The sequence below is a fragment of the Hylobates moloch genome, unplaced genomic scaffold, assembly GCF_009828535.3.
Source record: "Hylobates moloch isolate HMO894 unplaced genomic scaffold, HMol_V3 SCAFFOLD_11, whole genome shotgun sequence".
Taxonomy (NCBI): Eukaryota; Metazoa; Chordata; class Mammalia; order Primates; family Hylobatidae; genus Hylobates; species Hylobates moloch.
This window is the reverse complement of record NW_026652286.1, coordinates 99,560,478-99,567,159: the sequence shown is the minus strand read 5'-3', so window position 1 is coordinate 99,567,159 and position 6,682 is coordinate 99,560,478. Positions and strand designations below refer to the sequence as shown.

General features: G+C 45.5%; 1 protein-coding gene across 7 annotated transcripts in view; it reads left to right on the top strand.

The window, feature by feature from the left end:
* Nucleotides 1–6,682, top strand: part of KIRREL3 (kirre like nephrin family adhesion molecule 3) — a 581,063-nt gene that overhangs the window by 89,825 nt on the left and 484,556 nt on the right. The gene's annotated exons all lie outside the window — the stretch shown is intronic.

Here is a 6,682-nt window from a genome sequence, read left to right as displayed (position 1 = left end):
CTCTACTCTGCCAGGCGTCTTCAAAGCTTCTTCACTCAGCTCTTATATGGTAGTCTCTTTCCAAGCAGACTTGAGAGGAGGCACTTATTCTTATGCAAAGCATTCTTTGGGCTTCTAATAAGAGAAACTGACTCCAATTGACTAAAGCAATAAGCAGTTTTGTTGACTAGCATAACCAGAAGGTCAGAGTTAGGTACTGCTTGATGAAGGCAATGGGTCTCTTTTTCTGTCTTTGTCTTAGCTCCTTCCTCTTCACGGACTGCCTTTTTCCCAGGCCAGCCTCCTTCATGGCCATCAGATAGCTGCCAGCTGAAAGCTGGGCAAGACACTCTGCGTTTACAGTCAGTCGGAGAAACCGTGTGGCTTTCCATCCTCTCTCTTAAGTGTGAGATAATTGGTCAGACACCCTTCAGCAATCCTTCCTTGCATTTCATTAGTCTAAAAAAGGTCACTAGCCCAATTCTGAACTGAATAGTGATGAGGAGGTTAAATAGCCCTGAGAACAGTTGACTCATCCAGTGAGCTGGTCATTTCCCTAAATAATACTGCCACTATTCAATGGAAGAGAAATGAAATGGATTTTGGGGAGTGACCACCCTCCCCAACCATATTTGGAAAACCTTGTGTCACCTGCAATCACTATTGACCCTAACGATCTCATGGAGAAAGGACACTGAAAGATGGATGATGTGTGCTCAGCTGTCCAGCCTCAGCTCCAGGTGTTACAGAACAACAGGATTCTAATCTTTGTGGTAGTTAAGGCCAGAGGAACATTTTACATTTCACCTGCCTAACAGCCACTTCTGGTAACTACGTATGCTCAGGTGAGTCTCTTCAAGGGATCTGGTGGTTCCTTAAGGCATTTCCTCTCTTGACTACTTAAACTGATGGGTGCACCCCAGGCATCACCACTCTGCATGCCCTTCTCTGTCATCACGATAAAGCGTCATTGGTAATTATGACCATGAATGGCCGGTAGTGGCCAAGAAATTTCATCGCTAGGTTCCATTATCACGCCAAGTTCCTCTTGGCTACACTTCACCTACCATGACAGCAGGAATGGAAGGAGAGGCTGGTAATTAGGCTGATACAGCAGGATGCTCTGTTGTGCCTCACATTTGAAATAAAGACCCCAGAAACATAATGAACAGCAGGGGCAGGAGCCCCATTGCTACCCAGCATGGCCTCTTAAAGGAAGGTGAAGTTCTTCTCCCTTCTCCTGTTCATCAGGATCTTATTCCAAATGAAAAGATAAGATGAGTTATTTCTATCACACAGCTCATGGTGGGTGGCTTGTTTTGTAGATGAGTGTGATGTGTTCTTGGTTGATGCCTACTGCGAGGGGTGCTTAGAACTGGAAGTGCTGAACCAGCTGGAGGAATGTGAGATGGAAGGGGGTAATTAGTGTGGAGAGAAGTGAAGATTTACCACAAAAAGTGAGAGACATGGCCCAGGGAGGTGAAGACAGGAGCAGGAGCTGAGGGAGGACCAGCCCAGGGCACATGTGGGCAGCACCTGCAGGTCCTCAGAGCCACTCTGGGCCAGTTTAGCTTGCTTGAAGGTGGAGGGTATCTGCACATCTCCAGGGAGGTGGCCATGCTATTGATGGCTTGTGCTTTCATCCCACCTTGTCCTTCTGAAAAGAGGGCTGGTCACTGTGCTGTCCTTGCCAGAGGCTTGATTCACGTCATCTAGGCTTCCAGACTGCCAGGGGTCTGAAGGATGATTTGGGCCTCACCATGAGTATGTGGGCTGGCAGCTTCTCTGCAGGGCTTCCTTCCCACTCTCTACTGAGTCGTCCCAGATGCTGTTCTTATGGACACATCCCACCATCCGCTGGGGCCCAGAAGAGGAAAGTCCTTCCTGACTGTCCTTCTCTCCCCCATCACCTCCTGCCACTAACACTTCCTGAGGGGTGGTCCACAGGTCAGATCATTACTGTTGCGGGGAGAGAGGAGGGGCACAGCAGAAATCTGGGCTGAGCTTTCCTGCCTTGTTGGTCCGTGGCCAGTGAGGCCGTGAAGGTAATTTAATGGCTGGGCAGCTTCGATTCTAGAGTGCTGCTCTGTCTCTGCAGCAGAGTACACATTGGATTGGGCCATATGGAGACTTCACCAGCAGATGCACTGGCGGCTTCCCTCTGTCTGCAAAATCTCCATTAGGTTTTTTTAATTAGACAAATGTCAGTGTTTTATTCAGGGCGGGAAACTGTTTTCTAAGTTTGACAACAATGTCATTTTCAAAGAAGAGTCTCAGCATGGTGGCTGCTTTTTATTTGCTGGCCTCCTTTCTGCCCATGTCTCCAACTTGGAGGGGCCATGTCTAGAAATTTGCAGTCATCATTGTCATCACCAGCACTACCCCTTCTTTCTCTCTGTGTCATCCCTTGAAGCCTGGGGCTGCTTCTTGCTTCCCTCCTGCTCTCTTCCGTCCCAACCCTTTCTGTTCACGGTAACTTTCTCCTCCACAGAAGATAAAATGCAAAAAGAGTCCCTGTGGCCCAGGGCAGGTGCAGAGAGTGTTATAAAGCCCACCTTTCCTTCCTCCGGCAATGAGAATATCTGTCTTTCAGTCTTGCTCACTGCTAAGCCCAGGGATCTAGTCCAGCATCACTGCTGGGCCTTCCTGCTGCTGACATCATCTGAGAGCAAGGATACCTGGCAGTCCCTGCCATCAGAGATGTTGCCCCTAGCAGGTGAATGGAGCCTGACACGTGGCAGTTTACTGCATTCTATCAGAATAAAGAGGGGCATCTTCCAGCTAACACGTTCGTGTAGATTAGTTTGTTGGGGTTTGAACCCTAGTCCAGCTGCCTTATTGGTTATGTGATGTGGAGTCTTAAAGGGGTGGAGAAACTTGCCCGATTTCCTCATCCATATGATGGGTATACTATTATTTACCTCGTGGGATTCTTGTAATAATTTAGTGAGTTAGTTTATGAAAATCCTTCAACATGGAGCCTGGACCTTAGTAAGCTCTTAGCGAATAGTAGCCAGACTCTTCAGTGGAACTACCCACTAACTCATGAGTCTGACCATAGTCCTCAAATCCTTGTTATGCTCCTCTTGGCTCATACAGACAACTACAAAGTCCTAATCAGAAGCTTCAAGATCTTTTCTACCCACTAGGCCCCAACCCCAAAAAGGCCTTAAGACCGCCCCCAGTGATCCCTTCTCTCCAGCCAGCCCACTGTACCTTGGCTGCCTCTTCCTGCATGTGAGAGCCTTTTTATAAAGGTCTATGTATCCATCAAAGGCTGCCTCCCTTCCACTGCTTGAGCACTCAAAGTCCACCTCCTCCAAGAAGTCCTGAGATTGGTCTTTTCAAAGCCCTGGACCTTCTGGGAGTGGAAGATTGAGTTGTGTGTCTAGTCCAAGAGAATTAAAACACTGTAAAGAAAAAAATAGCTGGTGATAGAGTCAGGGCCAAGTTGGGTTTGTTGCTTTGAGTTTAGACAATTTAGGCTGATTTTAATGACTCTGAAATGTTTTATCTTTTATAACCCTAGAACTGCTGCTCTGCAACCTTAACAAATTGCCCATTTTCCATCCCTCGCTTCCTGTCATCTTCAGTTAATACAGGGTCCATTAGGAGTTGAGAAACTTATTATTGCAATAAAAAAATATATCCTATCCATATCACAGACCATATATCTGAATCTTGCATAACACCCTCCCAGGGATTAATCCATATTTTAACCAAGTTTTTTATAATGGCGGTGCTTCAGCCTCATGCACAACTGTTTTCATGAAAGCTGAGACAATGATGGCAAAAGGTCATCTCTGAGGTCAAGATCCTGCCTCTCCTGGGGTTATGGAGAGCAAAGGACATTTCTCCCTTCTCTGGTAGGCTTCCCAAGAGAATCCTGGCCTGCTGAAAGGGTGGAGGACACCAGAGACAGGTGCTGTTGCGACTCCATTCAGCAGAGCCCTTTCTTGATTGTTAATTACCCACAGGGTGTATTGTGGGGGGTATGTATCTCAACTCAGAACACTCTCTCATCCTCAGAGCCATGCCCTGAGAGTTAGTGCTTAGCATGTGCTGAAGGAATAGGCATGGCTCTCACTTTGTGGGTACGCTGGGAGCTGGGCACCGTGCCTGAGGTGGAGCTACAGATATGCAAGGATGAGTGCAACGCGTCCTTGCTGTCTTGCTTTGAGGAACTCAGGCTAGTGAAGAAGTCCACACTTGATCCCAGGACCACACACTTATAATGTAAAGAGTCCCAGGCTGGAGCCTGGGTTTTAGTGCCACACCTCCCCTGAACTCCTCCCTCTCCAACCCCATTCCTTCCCTGCCTGAGAAGAGAAATTAGGTCTCCCACACTTCATGGTCATGGTGACCTATGTCTTCATGGTGGTCATTCAGATTGCAATTACAGTTGGCCCCCTGTGTCGCCTGGATTCTGCACCTTCAGAGTTGATTCAACCAACTGTGAATAGAGAATAGTTGAAAAATAAAAATCAACAATAAAAAGTAACACAAATTTAACATAACTTTAAATAATATAACACATTTAAATAACTATTTACATAGCATATATTTTTATTATGTATTATAAGTAATCTAGATATTTAAAGTGTATGGGAGGATGTGCTTAGGTTATATGCAAATACTACACCACTTTATATCAGAGACTCGAGCGTCCGCAGATTGTGATACCCAAGAGGATCCAGGAACCAGTCCTCCTTGAATAGCGAGGGATGACTGCATATATTTGCCTGAGTCTTTGTTCAACATTTATCTTCCTACCTAGACTATAGGTCCCATAAAAGCAGAAACTATTATATTTAATGTATTGTGGAATCCCCAGTTTCTGGTGTATAGGAAGCCCTTTAATACTTATTAAATGAATGAATTTGTGATTTTGAGCAAATCACTTACCTTTTGTGACCTTCAGTTTTCTTGATAATACCAATAGTAATAGCCAGTGTTTCTAGAACGTTTACCCTATGCCCTGCCCTGTTCTAGGTATTTTATATAATAATTACAATTAACCTTTACAACAACCCTGTGAAGAAGTCACTATTATTGTCCCCACATTGCATATGAGAAAATCGGAGCACAGAGAGGTTAAAGTGACTTGCCCAAAGTCACACAGTTGGTAAGAGATGGAGGCCAGTTTTGAACACAAGCAGGCCTGCTTCGGAGTCCCTGCTTTGGTTGGACGAAATGATCATAAAGATCTCTTAGTCTTGGCATCCATGAATGTCGAAGCAACCAATTGGAATATCCACCTAGATTTATTTATTTAATAAATATTTATCAAGTGTCTATTATGTGCCTAGGCACTGAAAATACGGCAGTAAACAGAACAGATATTTGCCTTCATAGGATTTGCATTCTGATGGGAGGGGGCAGGATCGTAAACAACATACATAACAGATTTATATGTTAGGTACTGATAAGGGCTATGGAGGAAAAGAAAGCAGGGAAGAATTTGGGGGATGTCTTTTGGGTGGCGGTGTGACATCACAGGAGGTGGTCAAGAAAGCCTTTCTTGAAAAGTTGATGTATGAATAAAGATCTGAAGAAAGTGAGGAGCAAGCCACACAGATCCCAGGGGAAGAGCATTCCAGGCAGAGGGTGAGCAGATGCCAAGACCCTCAGGAGGAAAGGGCCTGGACTTGATGGGGGAACTCAAAAGTTCAGTGTGGTTGCGGCAAAATGAGCCAGAGGGGAGAGTGGGAGGAGATGAGGTTGCAGGGCAGCAGGGGCCCGACCCTGCTGACTTCATGTCCATCCCGTCACTTCGGTCTCATTTCCTGTCCTCAAGGCCTGTCTATCCCATTAGACTAGGGGAAAAGATGCATTGATCTTTATAGCTCTAGACTTTAGGTCCAAGCCTTGCCATAGTTGGTACTCAGAACGCTTTTTGAGCAAATGGTAGAAGAGCTCCAATACTTTAAAAAAAATGTGGTTGCCAAAGTTCTTTTATGGTTTTCAACCTGTCCTTCCAGCAAAAAGTCTCTTTGCCTGGCCTGGCATCTGCAAGACATCTTTTTCCTATAGCTCACTGTGTTGTATGAGGTCACTGTGTTGTGTGCCATTGGAAATGACCCTGCCTTTCAATTTCCTCTCTATCGCAGCCATCACAAAGTGTTGGGGAAACTATGACATTCTTTGATGAAAATACTCTATAACTATATTTGACACAGATCATGACCTGATAAAATGCAGACCCCTCCCTCGCCTAGGTTCCACATCGTGTTCAGGGCATCTTCACAGTGGACTTGGGAGGCACCTGGAGCGCGGGTTCACTCACCTTATTCAATCAGTGGGGATCTAGGGAAACAAAGAGTTCAAGGGACATTTCCAAATGGAAGGTAGGTAGTTTCATATTTTAACCAAGTCTTTAATTCAAAATTTAGATATTCTGACAATGGTACCAGTGGGATCCTTTATTGCCTGATTCATTTATGGTGTGGTGGGCCCCATGAGGAATGGGTTGACATGCACGAGAGCAGTGTCCTTGTATAACAAAAGGAAACTAAGGATTCCTTCCTAGATCTGCTTCCCTCCTCTCTTTCAATATCTAAACAATGAATCTCTCTAAATGCTTTTTCTTTATCAAATAGAATTACACAGAAAAAGAAAATGTAGGGCCCAGCCAAGCCACTCTGACTTCCCTTCGTGGACCTCAGAAAGGCAAAGTCATCCATTCAGGAGGCAGAGCAGACGT